This window comes from Capsicum annuum, chromosome 4 (assembly GCF_002878395.1).
Source record: "Capsicum annuum cultivar UCD-10X-F1 chromosome 4, UCD10Xv1.1, whole genome shotgun sequence".
NCBI lineage: Eukaryota > Viridiplantae > Streptophyta > Magnoliopsida > Solanales > Solanaceae > Capsicum > Capsicum annuum.
In genome coordinates this window covers 26,145,622-26,166,970 of record NC_061114.1, presented here as the reverse complement: position 1 = coordinate 26,166,970, position 21,349 = coordinate 26,145,622, and positions in this window count along the sequence as shown.

Here is a 21,349-nt window from a genome sequence, read left to right as displayed (position 1 = left end):
ATAAATATTACACAGTACAACCACATATACTGATAGGCATCATCGACCGATCAAGGTCAAATCAAATAAGAATAATTTAAAAAGCTAGAATTAGTTACGAATATAAAATTTACTAATTTTTTTCCTTTCAATCTATAATTCATGTTACCATACTTTTAAAACATTCTCATCCTTCTCAAAGTATAAGTATATGCCATACAACTCACCTCATTAAGATAATCACCAAAATTTCATTTAGTTCTCATTTACACCTCACTATCAATCACTAAATTTAGGATATATCAGTAATTAATGTAATTAACTATCATATTCCACACATATGCCCAATTTCTATGTTGCCGGCCTAAGTCAAAATATGGGTGCACACTTTCTCAACCACAAGATCAAGTCTACTTGATTACTAACCAAGGACTACCTATCCTTCACCTTTCACAAAGCACATCATTCCATAACCATTTAAGATACATCACCAAATATTGATTAGTCAATTCATAAGCATCACCAAATATCGATTAGTCAATTCATAAGTTTCTTATCATCATTTAATCATAACCAATATCATTCCCTTAAAGCAGATAAAGACCTATGAAACTACTTTAGCCTACCTCTCTTTCATTAATTATTGTCACATCAAGATAAGTACATGTCAATAGAAAATATTTAGGTTTCAACAACTTTAATTAAGTCATTTATGCTCAATCACTAAATCAACAGGGATGACTATTCTCAACACAACTTGCCTTTTTGTTTATCAAGACTTCATTACCTTTTTAACATCCCACAAGGAATCATGTAATATCAATAACTGAACTGCACAAGAATTCCAGCATACATATGTAAAGTCAAATAACCAGCCCACGCAAAAATTCAAAGATAATTTCAAATAGTTAGATCATACATGAATTTAAATATAATATTAATCAAATGACTGGCCACAAAAAAATCTATATAGTACGTCAAATAATCGAACCATACAAAGACTCAAAGAATATGTCAAATAAGTACATCACTCAAGCATCCAAATGATATGTCAAATAATCGGACTAAAAAAATTCAGATGATATGTTAAAAAATCACACTATACAAGGATTCAAATGATATGTCAATTAATTAGACCACACAAGAATAAAAATAATATTTTAAATAACTGTACCACCCAAGGATCCAAATAAAATATTAAACAGCTAAACCACTCAAGAATTCATCAAACTCTCCAATTCACGTTATGCACACATGCTATGGGACTTAAATATATGCCCACTAGTCATGACCTGCAGGGGACGAGCTCTACCTATCTATGTACCAAATCAAAAGTAGAAAGATATGTGTTATGTTATCCTTATCCCAAATCAAGTGTTAACCCATTCTTATTCCAATCTTCCCAACCTTATTCCACCTTGGTCCTCCAATTCAATCACAAGCATGCATGTTGTATAAAAAATTCACAATAACAATCATCTACTATTTACAAGTACAAATATCTAGCAAGTTCATAAGTAAGAACACTTGCATATCAACATGATCTTTCATCATATCATATTGTAGTTTGTTATTTAATCAAACGTGTACTTAATATTTAAACATATTCATCATTTATTATAATGTATTGCTACCAAAAAAGAAACATTCCGTTAATATGCACATACACATATATTTTATGCCCTTCTATTTAATTTTTGTCCATTCTTGACTATGGCACCATTAACTTTTCAACCTTCTAAGCCTATTCTTGTATATCATATCACACATAATTAATTGAGGCTAGTGGCTCCACAATGTCCAACCTATCACTATTAGCATAATTTTTTGGTTTTTAACACTCATATTTTTAGAATTTACTTGTCCAAAATACTAATGTATATCCTTGCATAATTAACAAGGATGACATATAATCATATAGAAATCAATAGCAAATTCACACCAATTTTATTTCACCAGATTAAATCATAGTTGTCTTAATTTTCATATTTTATTCAATCAAACACCATGGTCATAGGTCTAAACATGAAATCTCCCATCAATTGATATCACGATTATGTTTTTCAACCACTATCTACTACTCAATTAAGCCTAGTCTATCTGAGCGCCAAGATGCTATTATGGAAAGCATTCAATTTTATCCCTTGGCCTAATTTAGCCATTTTGAGGAAAACTCACGATCTTCAATCGGGACATGCCTTCTCGAGTATTTCCTCATTATTCACGTTTTTGAACTCATCATCTATACACAAGAAATTTCAAGAGTAATTTAATATCTACTCTTCAAGAAAATACTTGAGAATTTAAACTCACGAGTTCTTTCCTTATTCATGGTCTAGAACATGATTCAAGGGTTATTCAACCATTTAAGGGATTTTCACCTTTGTTCTGCTCAAACCCATGAATTATGATTAGAGGAACAATTCTTAGTTTGGGAATCATAATTCAACTGTTCTAGACTATTATCGAGTTATTCTAACCCCTCCATAACCAAATCAAATCAAGAAATTCAACCTAGGATTACACTCAGTATCCACACCATGATCAATTCCTATGAATTTGGACGATTTAGGGATTAAAATTACATTAGAGGGGAGGCAATTTGCTTACCTTAGTAGTGGAAGTTGATGGAAATCATTAGAAAATTGCCCCTATTTGACCTTACTTGAATTTTGAATATTTTTGGATGGAAAATAATATTTTAAGTCTGAAATTGCTATTTTACTGCGTCAAGTTCATTATAGCAGACCCATTTCTTCTATAGTTGAATGCTCCTGTTATCACATGTTGATCAAAATTGACATTTCCTATAGCGACAAAATTCCCCCGATAGCGGAACCGCTATGGTAGTGTTGCTGCTTGTTGTACTGGAGAGTGAGGCAAGAACTCAGATTTTTTCTCAATTTTTATATTTTTATGACACACTACTAAGATTTCAACCTTACGAATTAGCCTGTTAAATCAAATGTTATATTTGGAGTTCTTCTACCCTGAATTTCATTTTCAAAGTTTATATGAATTATTAAACAACTTGGTTAACACAATCTGATCTTAAATTCATGAAATATTACACCATTAATCACCAAATTCACCTACACCACACAAAATATGAAATTCCTACAAAACTACCCTAGCTAGAAATTTTAAAATTTTCATCTGGGAAAGAACTAAACCCAAATTTTCATATACAAGGAAATACCATAATGACGACAAGGATCGTTACAACAACATGTGGATAACATAGTACTTACAGTAATTTCTCTATTTATATTTTAAATTTGACATTGAGCAGATGTTTAAGCATTAAAATTTGTAAGCGAGTGTTTGGATGGACCTATATGTTTTGACTAATAAACCAAAAGATATAGGTTAGAAATTCTAACTTAAGACTTTTGACTTATGTTTGTCTTTTTATCTTAAAAACTAGTGTTCAAAAGCACTTTTTAATTTTATCCAAAAACTACAAAGTATTTAAAAGCTATCTTAGCTTAAAAGTACTTAGATTATGACAATCCAAACATGTCCTAAATATTTTAGTGTTAATTGAATAATTTAAATAAATTATAAGTTACTCCCTCTATTCATATTTAGTCATCAGGTTTTGCTTCTTGAGAGTCAAAATACATGGATTTTGATCAATATTTTCATATGTACTTTTTCAGCATATTAATTTGAGAAAAAATGCAATTTATAATATTTTGGTATAGTTTTCAAATATCTAAATTTAAATTTATAATATTAAATTAATCTCATCAATTTTGTTCCAAAGATTCATAAACTTAACTCACGTGAAGAGATATATGACAACTAAAAATGAACAGAAAAATATTATTTAGTTTGATAAAATAAAAAATATTTTATTATTATGAAATATAAATGGAGTACCTTATTATTCCTATTTGTGTTTTGGACTATGAATGAGAATTGATAAATTTTGTCAAGAAAAAAAGTAGATAAATTAAACTTGCAAATGTTTTTTTTGGGTGATCACTTGTTCTCTCTCTCTTTCTCTCTCTTTGATGTCTCTATCTTTAAACATCTTTCTCTTTAACGTCTCTCTTCAGCGCCTATGATCCCTCTCCGACAGCAGGTAAGGCACCCTTTATTTAGATCCATTCAACCCCTTTCTCTCTACCCGATCCTTCTCTCTCTCTGCCCTCACCACTGTCTCTGTCCATATCCCATATTTTTTTACGAGATGGAAACTAGTTTTACTAATGAAATCAACGGTCTAACGACGAATAAGAAAAAATGGTTTGCATCAATATTTAATAAGCGGACAGGTAAGATAAATCAAACCAGATCCATCCTTTCAAAGGACTTTTGATGAAGCTCTGACGAAAATATTCCAACACCAGGTTTTGCCAGCGTCTTGCAGTATAGTTTTCAGTGACCATTACATTTTCAAGTGTTTAAGTTCAGGGTCAATTTTCAACAGTAGGTAAAGGCGACAATAATAAAATTTCGGCGACCAATTTCTCCACTAACTTGCCAGAATCCGATGAATCAATCAAGAACACATCCTCACTTTATGCTCTCACAGGATCAAGTGAACTTTTTTTATCTCTTCTAGTTTATTAGGTCTATATTCTTGACTATTTAGAGGTGTATATGTCCTATCTCTTTTGATATCTATTTTTTAGTCCTTCTTCTCTTGGTTTCTTATTAGATAATCTTAACTATTCTTGTGGGATTACTAGGTTTTGTTCCTCTTATGTTGGTGTTACTTTCTAAAGTAGACCTGAGTTTTTCTGACTAGTAGAGTTCTTATTATTGATTATTATTTGTCAAAGCTTGTGTTATAGTCTATTGGTTTTATGGCTCTGGGTATACGTGGTTGATTCTTGATTTTTCCTATAGATTTATCTCATTATTTCTTTTGTGTCTTTTTAGCCCACCCTATTTTTTATCCCTACCTGTTTGATCGACTTTTTTCTCTTTTCCTTTTGATTAGTAGTTGTGGTAGTCGATGATAGACTAGGATAATGTTTTAGGTCAGGGTTGAGGTTAGGGTATAGACTAGAGTATAAGGTGAGGGCAGGGTTTGGGTTTCGCAATGGGTTAGGCTTGACCCTAGGATTGAATTTGGGATCGGGGGTGAGGGGTAGTTGGATTAGGCAGGGCGAGGGTGCTTCCAGGTACAGACTTGGGTCTTGGAACATCAGCACTCTTCATAATAAGTCCATAGAGCTTGTGAAAATTCTTAAGAAGAGGAAAATTAGTATAGCTTTTGTCCAGGAAATGAAATAGTTTGATCTAAGGCGAGGGATGTGGACAGGAATAAGTTGTGGTACTGGGGTAACATACGGCATAAGAATGGGGTAGGTATCTTAGTAGATGAGGATGTTAGGAGGAAGGTGGTAGAATTTAAGCGGGTTAATGATAGATTGTTGTTGATTAAGTTGATCATTAGAGAGTCTACTGTATACATTATTAGTTCCTACGCTCCACAAGCAGGATTAGACGGAGAGGAAAAGCAAAAATTTTAGGAGTCTTTAGATGAGGTGGTCAGAGGTGTTCCGAGCACAAAAATGCTTTTTGTCTGAGGGGATTTCAATGGTCAAATTAGGTCTTTACCAAAAGGTTATGATGATGTACATGACAGTTTTAATTTCAGGAAATGGAATGAAGAAGGAGCTTCTTTTTTGGATTTTGCTAGGGCTTTTGGGTTGTGGGTGACGAATTCGAGCTTTCCAAAAAGGAAGTAGCACCTTATTACCTTTTATAGTTTGGTGGCCAAGACCCAAATAGACTTTTTGATCTTTAGGAAGGGTGATAGAGCAATTTGTAAAGACTGTAAAGTCATATCTAGCGATAATATTTTGACTCAATATAAGTTGTTGGTGATGGACTTGGTAATAAAAAAATAAAGTAAGAAGACGAGTGTGGAGGATCGGCCCTAGATTAAGTGGAATAGCTTAACTTTGGCTAGTACTTTGGAAATAGGGAAGAAGTTGACAAGTACGGGTGCTTGGTAGAGTAGAGGGGATGTAGATAGCATGTGGGACACGACTTCTAGTTGCATTAGGGAGACCGCTAGAGAGGTTTTAGGTGTCTCGACAGGCCAACCGCGTAAATAATGAGGGTACTGGTGGTGGAACAAAGAAGTTAAGAGAAAGGTAGAGACTAAGAAAGTGGTTTATACTAAGTTTGTTGAGAGCAAGAATGGGGAGGAGAGTCAGACGTGTTGGGAAGAGTATAAGGTAGCTTGAAAAGAAGCTAAGTTAGTGGTTATAGTGGGTAAGATAACAACTTTTGAGAGCTTATATGGGGCTTTAGGGGGGAAATACGGAGATAAAAAGTTATATAGGATTTCTAAGGCTAATGAGCGGAGGGATCATGACCTTGACCAAGTAAAGTGCATTAAGGGAAAGGATGGTACAGTGTTAGTTTAGGATGTCATCATTAGGAAGAGGTGGCAGTCCAGTTTTCATAGAATTTTGAAGGATAAAGGGGATAAAAGTTTCATGTTATAGACTTGGAGAACTCAGATAGGTGTTGCAATTATGGTTATTGTAGACGTATCACGGTTGAGGAGGTCAATAGGGATATTCATAGGATTCATAGGGGTAGGGCGACTGGGCCAGAAGAGATTCTGGTGGATTTTGTAAAGAGCATTAGAGGGGCAAGTCTAGAGTGGCTGACGAGGATATTTAACACCATTTTTAGGGCAGTGAAAATGCCTGAAACTTAAAGGTGGAGTACGATGATTCCATTAAATAAAAACAAAGGGGACATTTAGAGTTGCTATAACTATAGGGGTATTAATTTATTGAGTCATACTAAGAAGGTTTGGGAAAGGGTGGTAGAGTTAAGACTGAGGAGGATCATGAATATTTTTGAGAATAAGTTTTGTTTTATGCCAGGTCACTCGACTACTGAGTCCATTCACCTTGTGAGGAGATAAGTGGAGCATTTTTGGGAGAGGAAAAAGGACTTTCACATGGTGTGCATTGATCTTGAGAAAGCATATGACAAAGTCCCTGGGAGATTCTGTGGAGGTGCTTGGAGGCTAGAGCAGTGCCTGTGGCGCACACTAGGTTGATTCAAGATATGTACGATTGCGTATATTCGCGTGTGAGGACGATAGGAGGAGACTCAAAGCACTTTCCTATTTTGACAGGGTTGTACTAGGAATAAACTCTTAGACCTTTTTATTTGCCTTGGTGATGGATGTTTTGACGCAACATATTTATGGAAAAGTGGCTTGGTGTATGTTATTTGCTAATGATGTTGTACTAATTGAAGAGACTTAGAGAGGAGTTAATATTAAGCTGGAGATTTAGACACAGGCCCTTGATTCTAAAGGATTTCAATTGAGTAGGACCAAGACGAAGTACTTGGAATGTAAGTATAGTGATTTGTCACAGAAAATCTAGGAGAAATCCCATTGGTTGAGACAAAAAGGTGGCAGGCAGCTTTTCACCAACTTTTATACTTTGTGTCAGCTAGACTGTTAACTGTGACAGTGATAGTGAGCCCAACCTATTCCCTAATGCGTAGTAGTTTTTGTCATCACAAAAACTCCAAAGAACAGGTGTCAAACTATGAATTTGTCAATCATCAAAACTAAGGACTTAACAGTAATAAAGCTTGATTTTTAGGCCATTCAAAAGAGAGAGAGGTTCAAGTATCTTGGGTTTATGATTTAGGAGAATGGTTAGATTGACGAGGATATCACGCATCGTATTAGTGTAGGGTGTTTGAAATGAGGCTCTCTTCGGGAGTCTTGTAAGATAAGACGGTGATGCTAAATCTTAAAGGTAAGTTCTATGGAGTATTGGCCAGTTAAGAACTCCCACATCTAAAATTCGAAGGTAGGGGAGATTGGGATGTTGCGATAGATGTGTAATTATCAGGAAAGATAGGGTTAGAAATGAGATTATTTGGGAGAAGTGGGAGTGGCTTCGGTAGGACAAAATATGAGAAGTGAGGTTACGTTGGTTTGGTTATGTGATAAAGAGGTACTCGGATGCTCCAATATAGAGGTGTGAGAGGCTGGCGATGGATTGTTTTAGGCGGGGTAGAGGTAGGCCAAAAAAGTATTAGAGGGTGGTGATTAGTCATGATATGGAGCAGTTAAGCTTATGGAGGGCATGAACCTTGATAGAAAGGTGTAGATGAAGAAGATTAAGGTAGAGGATTAGTGGATAGGAGTTCGTCTGTAACAATAGAGTAGACTGCTTTGTTGGTGTTTGGAGTTTCTTATTCGTGGTGTTTTGGTGATGTCTACGATTAAGAATAGACAGTTTACAGCATTATCTTGTGGTTGTCTTGTTTCCAGTATTAACTAATAGTGTGTTATCCCATTTTGTTGTATGCTTTTATATGTTTTATTTGCTATACTGTTATCTGTCTAGAGTTGGGGGTCTATTGAAAATAACTTCTCCACTTCATCTGAAGTAGTGGTATGGTCTACCTACACATTACCCTCCCTAAACTCTACCTTGTGGGAATATACTGGGTATGTTGTGTCTGTTGTTGTTGTTGGAAATGTTTTATTAGGGCCTTAAATTATCTAGGGCATAGTTTATTTACTATTTCAGAACACTAGTGACATATTACCCGTGTTAAGCACAGGCTCAATATTTATACTTCTTAATTTCAATTTATGTAGCATTTTGCTTTTTAATTCATTACAATTTTTCCTTAAATTTTTATTGATTTTTTAATGAAATGATTTTCAAAAGCAGTCCACTCTTTATATGCCATGCCTAATCAAATGGTATCATATAAATTGAAAAAAAAAAGTATCAAAAGTAAAATTTAAAATTTAATTCTCTTTTTCTATGTGTTTTATGCTTCATTTATTTTTACATAATAAAAACTAAAATTTTGATCATTCAGATTTTAGCTAATAACTATGTGTTTAATTTTTTATTTGAATTTAATCATTTAGATCTCAATAAGTATACTACTCCCATTACATAGATATTACTATTGAAAAGTAGTTCATACGATAATTTTTAATTTATTATTTTGTATCTATTTTAATTTTGTTATTAAATATCATTTATTTTCTAATACTTAAATGATATATAATAACTAATTAGGAGGGATATAGTAAAATTACTATAAAAATACTTGTAAATAAAATTAAGTGGGCACCGTATAAAATATCTAGTTAATTTAAAACACTAAGAGTTAATTTATCATTTCCTGTCTATTTTACTTTTTTTATTAAATGTTGTTAATTTTATATTATTTAGATGAGTTATAATAATTAATTACGGGCGATATAGTAAAATTCACAATTGAAACAGCTGAAGCAGGCATGTCGACGAGCTGCCTCCTTCAGCAGCTTCATTAGTAATAGATATATTCTTAATAGATAACAGATTTGTTCCCTGTTCGTCTTCTTTTTATCATAAACTTCTAGAACCATCCTTCCTCTGTCTAAATTTGTTTTTTTCTGGTGCTTTTATCCATCAATGTGTGCTTTCGCTGGTGATTTTTTACTTTTAGTATTGCCCTTAGATTTGAGAATTGTGCTTTTATCCATCAATGGTGCTTCTTCATAGATTTGAGAATTGAATTTGGCCCAATCAAAGAACCCTCACAAACCTTGAACCACCCAATAGGGGATCTATACCTAATCCCATATAAATCCTTAAACTAAGCCATCAGAATACTAGCATGGTAACTATTATTATAAGCTAACTCAATTAGAGGTAGATGATCATCCCAATCCCCTTTGAAGTCAATTACACAAGCTCTTAACATATATTATAAAGTTTGGATGGTTCGCTCAACCTGACCATCTATCTAAGGATGGAAAGCAGTACTAAGCTTTATCTTTGTACCATGGTCCTTTTGAAATAATTGTGAAAACTGAGAAGTAAACTGAGTACCTCAATTTGAAATAATGGATAAAGAAATCCTATGGAGTCTTACTAACTTGCGAACATATAACTTATTATAATCTTCAATCGTATCTGTGGTCTTAATTAGTAAGAAATACGTTGACTTAGTCATTCAATCCACGATAACCCAAATAAATCATCATAATGCCTAGTATGAGGAAGTATCATAATGAAATTCATATTGATAGGCTCCCACTTCCAACTAGGGATGCCAATATCCTGAAGCGTACCTCCTATTATTTGATGCTCAACTTTCACTTGCTGATAGTTGGGACACTTAGCTAAAAACTCTGCTATGTCTTTTTTCATACTATTCCACTAATAGACTTCCCACAGACCTCGGTGCATCTTGGAATCGCTAGGGTGAATCAAATACTTAGAACTATGAGCCTCCACTTACACTCTAGCTCTCAACCCATTAACATTGGAAACACACAAATGACCCTGATAGCGAAGAACACAATATCCCCCTTTGGAGAAAACGTCCTCTTTTTGCTGATAGATTACATCCATTAACTAACTGAGTATAGGGTCATTACATTATTTTTCCTTCACCTTTTATATAAGAGATGAATTTGAACTATTTAGAATAATCAATCCACCATCATTCATATCACGCAAATGAACTCCTAATTGAGTTAATCTATGCACCTCTTTGGCCAACTCCTTCTATCCTTTTTTAACATGGGCTACACTACGAATAGGAAATCTACTCAAAACAGCAGTCACCATATTTGCTTTACCCAGATGGTAGAGCACATTTAGGTTATGATCTTTCAATAATGCTAACTAACTCCTTAGGCAAAGGTTCAACTCCATCTGGTTAAACACATATTAGAGACTTTTGTGGTCTATGAAGACATCCACATGTAATCCATATAAATAATGTCTCCAAATTTTCAAGGTGAACATAACTGTTACTGATTCCAAATTACTAGTCGGATAATTCTTCACATGATCTTTATGTTGTCTAGAGGCATAAGCTATAACTCTTCTATTTTTCATCCAAACACATCCTAACCCAACTTTAGATGAATTACAGTACATAAAAAAATCCATCTAACTCATCTAGAAAAGCTAATACCGGTATTGAAGTCAATCTATCCTTCAATACTTTAAAAATTTTCTCACAACTATCTAACTATTGGAACTTTACCTTCTTTTATGTCAACTTAGTGAAAGGTGCAGCTATTGAGGAAAAAACCTCAACAAAAATCCTGTACTATCCGGCTAAACCTAGAAAGCTTCTAATTCTGGATAAAGTAATAGGCCTAGGCCAGTGCTTTATTACATCGATTTATGAGATTCTACATGATTACCTTCACCTGAAATCACATACCCCAAAAAGGTATCTGACTCCAACCAAAATGTATGCTTACTAAATTATGCAAACAACTAGTGATATTTGAGGTTCTAGAACACTATTCTCAAATAATTTGCATGCTCCTCCTTACTCTGAGAATAAACAAGTATGTCATCAATGAAGAAAATAACGAATAAGTCTAAAAAACCTTATTCACTAAGTCCATAGAAGCTACAATAGCATTTGTTAGTCCAAAAGACATAACCACAAACTCAAAGTGACCATATCGAGTTTTGAAAGCAGTCTTTGAGATTAATTTTTGAGAAACAACGAGCACCTTAAATCTGGTCAAATAGGTCATTAAGTCTGGGGATAAGGTAATTATTCTTGACAGTGACCTTGTTTAACTGTCTTTAATCTATGCACATTCTGAGAGTACTACTTTATTTAACGAATAAAATGAGAGCACCCCATGGATAAATATTTAGTTTGATGAACCCCTTATCCAAGAGATCCTTAAGTTGTTCTTTTAACTCCTTAAGTTCTGTCGGAACCATCTGATAAAGAGAATTGGAGATGGGTTGGGTATTCAAAGAATGATCAATCCCAAATTTATTTTTCCTATCAGGAGGTAGCCTAGGCAAATCCTCTGAAAAGACTTCTGGAAACACATTGAATACATGAATAAACTGAAGGGTTGTGGTCTCAGACTTAGTATCCTCAACCCAAACTAGGTGATAGATACACCCCTTAGAGATTAAGTTTTTGGCCTTAATATAGGAGATGAAACAACTCTTAGGAGTTACTGAATTACCCTCCCACTTAAGGACTGCCTTGGTAGGAAACTGAAAGTTTATAATTCTAGTACAACAATAAATGAAAGAATAACATGAATAAAGCTAATACATTCCAAGGATGACATTAAAATTAGTCATCTGTAACTCTGTTAAATTTGCTGAGGTGACCTTATAAAGAATTATAATAGGACACTTTTTGTAGACTCGTCTAGCAATAACTAACTCTCCAACGGGAGTGGAAATTGTGAAAGGCTCAAAAAGTATTTTAGGACTAATACCAAAATTCACAGAAACAAATGGATTTACAAAGGAAAGATTTGACACTGGATCTAATAATACATAAACATCAACATAAAAGACACAAAGTGTACCAGTAACTACATCTGGGGAGCTTGTCTATTCCTGGTGAGAGAATGAAACATAAAATCAGTTTGACCTATGACTTCCACCATTACTAGACAAATTAACCTGCTGATGGGTTAGGCAGCTGAGGTAGTAGACTGAGTATAAGGGAGAGTATCCTTACTATTTTTCTTAGCTGATGGAAAATCTCTGAATATATGGCCTAGATTACCACACCCATAACAACCATGTTTACTTATCGTGCACTCGCCCAAATGACCTCTACAAAACTTATTGTAGGTTGGTAAAATATATTCCCTACAAATATTGTCCTTAGACCTAGTGGTCATTGCTTGACTCTACTGCTCGTGCTTACTCCTAAGTGCGGGGTCACTAGGTGAAGATGAAGTTGAAGTTTTCGAACACTCATCCAATATCTATCCCTCCTTATAGAATGACTCCGACTGAGTTGATAAAACTCAAGGAGTAACTTAAGGATCTTCAAGATAAAGGTTTCATCCATTCTAGTGTATCCCCGTGGGGTGCACCAATTTTATTTTTGTGCAAGAAGGATGATTCCCATTGGATGTGCATTGACTATAGGCAGTTGAATAAGGTGACATTTAAGAATAAGTATCTTCTTCCAATAATAAATGACTTGTTTGATCAATTGCAAGGTGTCAAATTTTTTTCTAAGATTGATCTTAAATCGGGGTATCATCAGCTTAAAATTAGAGAAGTAGATATCCCTAAGATATCTTTTCGTACTCGGTATGGGTACTTTGATTTCTTGGTTATGTCATTCATTTTGACTAATACCCCGACGATATTTATGGATTTGATGAATAGGGTTTTCAAGTTGTTTCTAGATCTTTTTTTCATTTTTTTCATTAATGACACTCTGGTGTATTCTAAGAGCAAAGTGGATCATGCTAATCACCTTCATATGGTATTACAGGCCTTAAAAGAGCAGCAGTTGTATGCAAAATTATATAAGTGTGAGTTTTAGTTGAATGCTGTAACTTTTCTAGGTCATATTATTTCTAGTGAGGGGATCATAGTGGATCCACAAAAGGTTGCGGTGGTTAAAAGATGGCCTAAACCCATGACACCAACTGATATTCAGAGCTTCTTGGGTTTGGCTGGGTATTATAGGAGATTTGTAGAAAGCTTTTCGATAATAGCTACCCCATTAACTAAGTTAACTCAGAAAAAGGTAAAGTTCTCTTGGTCGGATGCTTGTGAGGGTAGTTTCGAGAAGCTGAAGGATAAGCTAACTTTGCCTCCGGTATTGACTTTGCCTAAAAGCAATAAGGGGTTTGTGATTTACTGTGATGCATCTCGGGTGGGACTTGGTGTGTTTTAATACAGCATAAGAAGGTGATTGCCTATGCTTCTAGGCAGTTAAAAGTGCATGAGAGGAACTATCCTACTCATGATTTGGAGATTTTAGTGGTGGTATTTGAATTGAAAATCTCACAACATTATTTATGTGGAGTGTACGTGGATATCTTTTGTGATCATAAGTCTACAGTATGTGTTCACTCAGAAAGAGCTTAATCTCAGGCAGATGTGATGGCTCAAGCTTCTTAAAGATTATGAAATAGATCTTTACTATCATCTAGGTAAAGGTAATGTTGTTGCTAATACTCTTAGCAAGTTATCCACAGGGAGTCTAGCTCATATAGATAAGGAAAAGCAAAAATTGGTGAAGGATATTCACCACTTAGCTAATCTTGGGGTCCTTCTAGACTCCAAGAATGATGGTGTATTTGTACAAAAAGTAGTTCGGTCATCTCTTGGGCAGGGATCAAGGAGAAGCAGATGCTAGTCCCTGTCTTAATAAAGATCAAGGGTGATATAGGCGGGAAAAGGTGATGGCATTTGAGATCAGTGGTGATAGTACCTTAAGGTAACAAGAAAGGTTATGTGTTCCTGATATTGTTAGGTTGCGTGAGAGAATATTAGCTAAGGCATATGAATCACGCTATGTTATACACCTCGATTCAAAAAAAATATATCAGATCTCAAGGAGATGTATAGGTAGAATGGTATGAAGAGGGATGTGGCTGATTTTGTGGCCAAATACATAGTGTGACAATCGGTGAAAGTTGATCACATGATGCCTAATAGTTTGTATCAGGAAATTAAATTGCCCAAATGAAAGTATAAGGTGGTCAATATGGATTTTGTTACCGGTCTTCCTCGATCTCAAAATCAATTTGATTCGATTTAGGTCATCATGGATAGGATGACAAAGTCAGCTCACTTCTTGCCAGTGAGGACTAACTTTTCATCTAAGGACTTTGAGAAGTTATATCTTCATGAGATTGTAAAGCTACATGGGGTACCAGTTTTGATTATCTCTGATCGTGGTATGCATTTTTCATCTAATTTTTGGCAGTCATTTCAAAAAAAATTGGGGACTAAGGTTAGTCTGAGTACTGCTTTACATCCACAGATGGATGGTCAAGCAGAAAGGACTATTCAGACATTAGAGGATATGCTCCACGTATGTGTGATTGATTATGGTGGCAATTGGGTTGAGCATCTATCTCTTGTAGAGTTCGCTTACAATAATAGTTATTATTCTAGAGATTGGGATGGCTCATTTTGAAGCATTGTATGGTAGGAGGTGTAGGTCTCCTATTGGGTGGTTTGAGGTTGGTGAGGTGGATATGTTTGGTACAGACTTGGTTTATCAGGCTATGGAAAAGGTGAAGGTGATTCGAGATAAACTTAAGGCTGCCCAAAGTTGCCAAAAATCCTATATGAATGTAAGGCATAGAGACTTAGAGTTTTAGGTTGGGGATAGGGTGTTCCTAAGTGTATCTCCCATGAAGGGAGTAATTATGGGTACCAGTCATATGATGGGGTATGGTTAATATGCTCTTGCTCGTATACTAACTAGTATTGGTTGGTAGGTTGGATTGGTTTCTGTAATGGGTACAACTTTGGTGGTACGAGTTGTATGGTTGGTAACGGTTTATAGGGTTGGAGATTTTCCTTACTTAATCTGAGATTTAGTAAAAATAACTTGGATCTGAGTATGAGTGTCTCACCATGAGTCGTGAGTTAAGGTACGAGTCGTACCATCAACTCATATGGTATACAATGTTCAAACTTCCTTTGATTCTATTTTGCCAGTGATATGGTTTAGGGGTACTAATAGTATGGTTTGGGTATGACTTGGTTTGCGTAAGTCGTTGGGTTGATAGTATTGGGTCCAAGGGAGAGACCTAGGGTACGAGTGGTGGTTACCTCGTATTGGAGGATACAACTGGTACGGGGTATTTGTACCATCTAACGAGATTTTTATACAGTTTAAGTTGAGGGTAATTTGGACATTTCCCCTTATAAATCCTTGGGAACCCACGACTTATATACACTTGGGATATTATTTACCCTATTATTCTACTCTTAAACACTTAGAAATTTTCTTAAAACACTCTCTAATTATCTCTAAGGCTCTTGAGTAAAGGAAGGCTAGGGTTTCATCTAGAGAATCAATTTGGGTCTTGCTAAGTTTATTTCTCTCCATCATCTTCTAATCTAAGGCAAGTTACTCCTCACTCATTGTTAGTTCCAACTAAAGGAATATTTTATACAATGTTTTCATGGCATGATTATTGAATGGTTTTGGGGTTTTCAAATATATGCTGGGGTTTTGGTATTAAATATCTGATTATGGTTTTCCCATGTTTTAGTTATGTAATTACATGCGTTATTGGTGGTTTGGAAAATTGGTTGCATGGGAATGGCTAATTGGTAATTGGATTTGATTATGGAAACACTATGCCCCCAATATATTTGATAAAATGCCTATGAGAATGTTTTTACTATATTATTGGACTTTTGATGAAACTATTGCATGGTATGGTTTGGTAATGGAACCCTAAATGGTATAAATAGTTTTGGAATGGTTAAATGGAAGGGTTTTGGTGTTCATAGGTGGTCTAATTGAAAGACTTGTGGGGTACAAAGGAATCCCCCAAGTAAACATATCAATGAACATCATGTGGGGTATATGGGAATCCCCTAAACAACTAAATAAGGTAGTCTATGGGTACATAGAAATCCCTTATGTTATAAAAGGTTGGCTAAGGACATTTCTTGCAAGCTATAGTCGGTATGACGATACCACTATTCATAGCCTTGGTTAAAATAATGGTATAATGATTTGGTTGGATGGTAATGGTTTTAATTGGGCAATAGTGGCGAGGTGTGATAGCTAACTGTGAAGGTATGAGTCAAATAGATGGACACTAGATACTTATGTTTGCCGACATGAGGGTTGGTTATAGCGACCTTATATGATACTATGGGGACACGAGAATCCTCTACGTATATTGTACATATGTATCATGGAGAGCGAAGGGCACTTGGGAATCCCCTACTCTTATGGTATCTCCGATTCATGTGGCTACACGCATCGGGCCCCATTCAAGGGGTTACACAGACCCATAAAGCCCATGGGTGGTTCTAGTATGGTTAATCTACACATACCTTAGTTAATGGTTTTAAATGCATGATAAACTAGTTTCCTTTCCCGGCATGGTTATATATATGTATATGTATGGTTCTGAATACATATGGTTGGTTTAATTGGTTTTAATGGTTGGCATTATTTTATTCTTTTCCTGAGTTTCTTTCTAGTGTTCACCCACTAACCCATCTTCAGGCGACTGTATCACTACGCGATACAGGAATCAACCATTCTACTTCTCCTGCATAGTATTTGGATTCAGGATTGGCTATTAGATTAAAGTGGTAAGCTTCCATACTCTGGAAGTCTCCATTTCATATCATGGATGTTTTTACATACTTTTGTTATTTTATGGATATTGGTTTTGGCTATGGTTGGGAATATGTCCCAATCGTATATTGGTTTTGTTATGGTTAAAGGCTTTTGTGGAACTACTATTGGTTGGAATAGGCGGGATCGGTAGTGGTGTCAGCCTTAGTATTGGCATTGGTATTGGGGCTGATACCATTGGACTAAATTTATGATTGTTCCATCCTCTTATATTATGTTATGGATAGGAAGATGGTTATTGTTTGGTTGTTGGTTTATGGTTTGGTTGGGTTACTGGTTAGGTTCGGACGGTTGGACTCGATTGGGTCGATCATGATCGTAGACCTATCCCAGAGTCTGGAATTGGATAATTATGCTATTTTGTTATATACTCAAAATTCATCCGACTCAGGGCAGTGGCTGGAGGTTGAGTTGGGTAACGAGGGTGGTCCCCGGTCCTGATTGGACTTGGGATGCCTATTACGGGAAGCCCCTGAGTCAAGTCATGTCACTCGATTACTCCTCTACTGAACCACTAGGATCGAGAAATTTTGGACTTCTCCTAGTGGCAGCGGCCTTCGTCTTCTCCATAACTTTAGGTGTCATATGTACCTGAAAAACTAGTCGTTAGTTCCAACAAAAATGTGGGATAGCAAAAGTTGAAGAAAAACTCAAAATTCAAAAAGCTCAAATTTTCCCTCAATTTTCACATCCCTATAACCTATTTGAAACCCCAACAAGTCCAATTTACAAAGGCCTATCATAAATCACATCTTTCAAAGCAAACAAACATTCTCAACTAATGGATTATTTAGATTCATTAAAGTTCAACTTCCGATTGGGGCCTAACTTTAGATATTTCCTCAAAACAAGGCCCTACATTATGTTTTAGGCTACTTCAAGGCTCCTATACACAAGCATGATAGATTCTATATATTTTGCAATAGAATACACATATGAACATGTTTAAACAAAAAATAAATCAAGACATAACCATTAGGAGCCAAGAAAGTTACCTCTTATATGAAGAACCAGAAGTGAATAATGAAGAACTCAAGCAAAACCAAAGTTGAAACTTGTTTTTGGTGTGTCAAGACAAGTTGGTATCTCTAATAAGTGTCAATTTAGCCTTTACTTAAGTGTGGGGTTAGTTTTTGTTTTAACAGGAAAGTTTGAATTCTAAGAGAAAAGTGAAAATTCAAGGATTAGAATGAGTTAGAATAAGGTTAAGTATGTTTTTATATAGGTGGGGGCTGTTTTAGGTCATATGTATGTTTTGGTGGGCCCAAAATTTAAATTAAAAAATGGGCCCGAAACTAGCCTACCTGCGATTAGGCTATAGGAGCAGGTGCCACCTGCGGCAAGCAGGTGCTGTGCGCATATGTCGGACCAAAAATTTTGGTCAGCTTTCCTACAACCCGGACTTGGCGTTTCGATATTTTTTTTATACTTATGGTCCCACAACCTAAGTGTTAGGTCCCAAAAGTAAATTAGAGTTCAAAGTCCATAACTTACTATTTTTCATCCTCAAAATTTCAACTTTTCAACTTATTACTCAACTTATCATGTGGGACTTGTGATCTTATGGGCTAATTACATAATCACCTTACCTGGAAATCGATTAATGTAGCAATTTTTACCATATTTCTGGTAAGGTCCAAAAGCTAAAAACCTACAAAAATACATAAACAACAAAAACATAAACACTAACAATAGTAGGTTGCCTCCCACTCAGTACTTGACTTAACATCGCGGCATGACATAGCTATGCTGGTTACTCAGACTACACCAACAAGCCCATGGGTTGTCTTCCATAAAGTAATTGATTTAACATCGCGGCACGACACGGGTATCTTAACTACTCAAAATTCATCAAGATACCCATAGGAGTATCCTCCAGGGTTATCAATACAATCAATCACCGATACTACCCTTATATCGGTTGGCTATTTCATTGACTTTCGAATGTTAAAAGTAGCCTTCTCACCGTTGACTTAGAATTTTAGTTCACCTTTCTCCATGTCAACTATAGCTCTACCTGTGGCCATAAACAATCTCCCTAATATAATGGACATCTTAGTGTCAACCTCACAGTCAAGGATGATCAAGTCAGCTGAAAAGATAAAGTTATCCACCCTCACGATCACGTCAAAAGAGATTCCCACAGGATATTTCACTATAAGGTCAGCCATCAATAGTCGTATCAAAGTCAATTTCGGAGGTTTCAAGCCCAGTTTCTTGAATATGGCCTGCGACATCAAATTTATGTTGGCCCCTAAATCACACAAGGTTTTGGCAAATAAGGAAGACCCAATAGTGCATGGTATAGTAAATGCTCCGAGATTACCCTTTTTCTGTACCAAAGACCTAGTTATGACTGCACTGCAATGGTGTAAACCATCAACATCCTCAATTATCACTCATTTCATCCTCGTGACCATGAACCTAGCGTATCCAGGTATCTACTCTAACACCTTAAGAAGAGGACTGTTCAAGCTCAATTCTTTCAGCATCTTAATGAATTGCTTAAACTTACCTTCCTCTCTTTTTTGCCTCAATCTCTGAGGATAAGGTGGGGTAGATCTTGAAGTTTATCTGATTTTTGGATCAGTGACCGGACCTTTACCTTTATCTTCAACAGCTTTACCATTATCACCTGTTACTTTCTCAAACTCAAAAGCAGGTGTCTCTCAATCAGTAGCTTCTACAGTAGGTCATTGGGGATCCATAGTAGTGATACCACTCCTCTTGGTAATAGAAAGTGCATGACTATCATTTTTTAGATTTTGTACTGTGTTGCTCGGAAGGGTACCTGGCTACCTCTGGTTCAAGTTGCTGATATCTGCTCCAACTGGTGCTCCAACTTCTTGATAGTAGTGGCATGTGACTCGACCTTTTAGGTCAATCCTAAAATACCTATCTTAATCTCCTTAAGGATGTTCTCTTGATTTTCCTTATCCTTCACTAGCTTAGCAAGTATGCTTTCCATTCCAGATTCCATATCTTATCTGCCAAGTGGAAGGTATCTATCTCAGGAGGCACCAATAGCATAAGTGTCAGATTCTCACTCAGACTTCCAAGTTTGCCACCCTTGGTTAGTGAGCGAGATCTAATCTAACATCTCCAAAGCTGTCTCCCAGCATAGTCTCATAAAATCATCTCCAAATATTTTGTTTGTCATGGATCTAGAACTGATGGTCAAGGCTCAATAAAATATCTCCAGTAAGCTTGCCCCTGACAACTGATGATTGGGCACCATACTCAGTTTTTTCTTGAATGTGAACCTAGCCTCGTATATAAACTTTGACTGTAGCTACCTGAAATTATAAATCTTCTCCTTAAGTTACAACATCCTGGATAGAGGAAATAACATGTTCAAGAATTTTCTCTGCAAATTAGTCCATGTAGTGATAGATCCTCTTGGCAGTTCCCTTAACCATAAAGATGGTTCTCCTGTAAGTGAGAAGGGTAAAAGACTAAGTCTATGTGCTCCCTAATTCACCCCTAGATTCGTAGATGAACTCCAGATCCTGATAAAATTGTCAAGGTGAAAATTTACATCATCTGTAGGCAGACCTACAAACACACCTTTTATGTTTAGAAGTTGGATCATTATTCTTGTGACGTCAAACTTGATTCCTGGGGGTAAAATAGGAGGAACTATAGCTCCAGTCTCTTTCGGTTCAACGTATCTCAGATCTTTTTCATCATCTATATATGGTTGCACGTACTGGTATGTTGGGATTATTTGAACACAGGCAGCTCCAACTCTATTCTAATTTCCACCAAGTGTAGTTCAGTGGTCTACTGCTTGTCTCTGCTCAGCTAGCTCTGTCTTCCTAGCTACTCATCGAGCTTCTTATTTTTCCCTCCTCTTGGATTTATATTGAGCTAATAGCTCACCAGTCTAACGATCAATAATATCTTATACTGCATCGAGAGGAGGAGGAGGTATAACATCATGAGCCCCTTAGGAAGGTACATTTCTTTTCTGCTCAGACATCCTACTTGGTGTTTGTAGGATCCTCCCTGGATTTGAATCCACGGGGCGTAAGGGATTGCCTCTACTCCATCTACTAGGCATACACCGGTGTATACCCAACTATGAAGAAAAATAAAAATAATAACCCAAAATCTGCAACAACTTTAAATCACAAACCAACACCATATTCCTCGACAACAGCGCCAAAATTTCGATGACGTCCAAACAACACCTACTAGTAGGTGATAATATGATCTCGATCAAAATATAGTAACCCAAAAAAGTTAG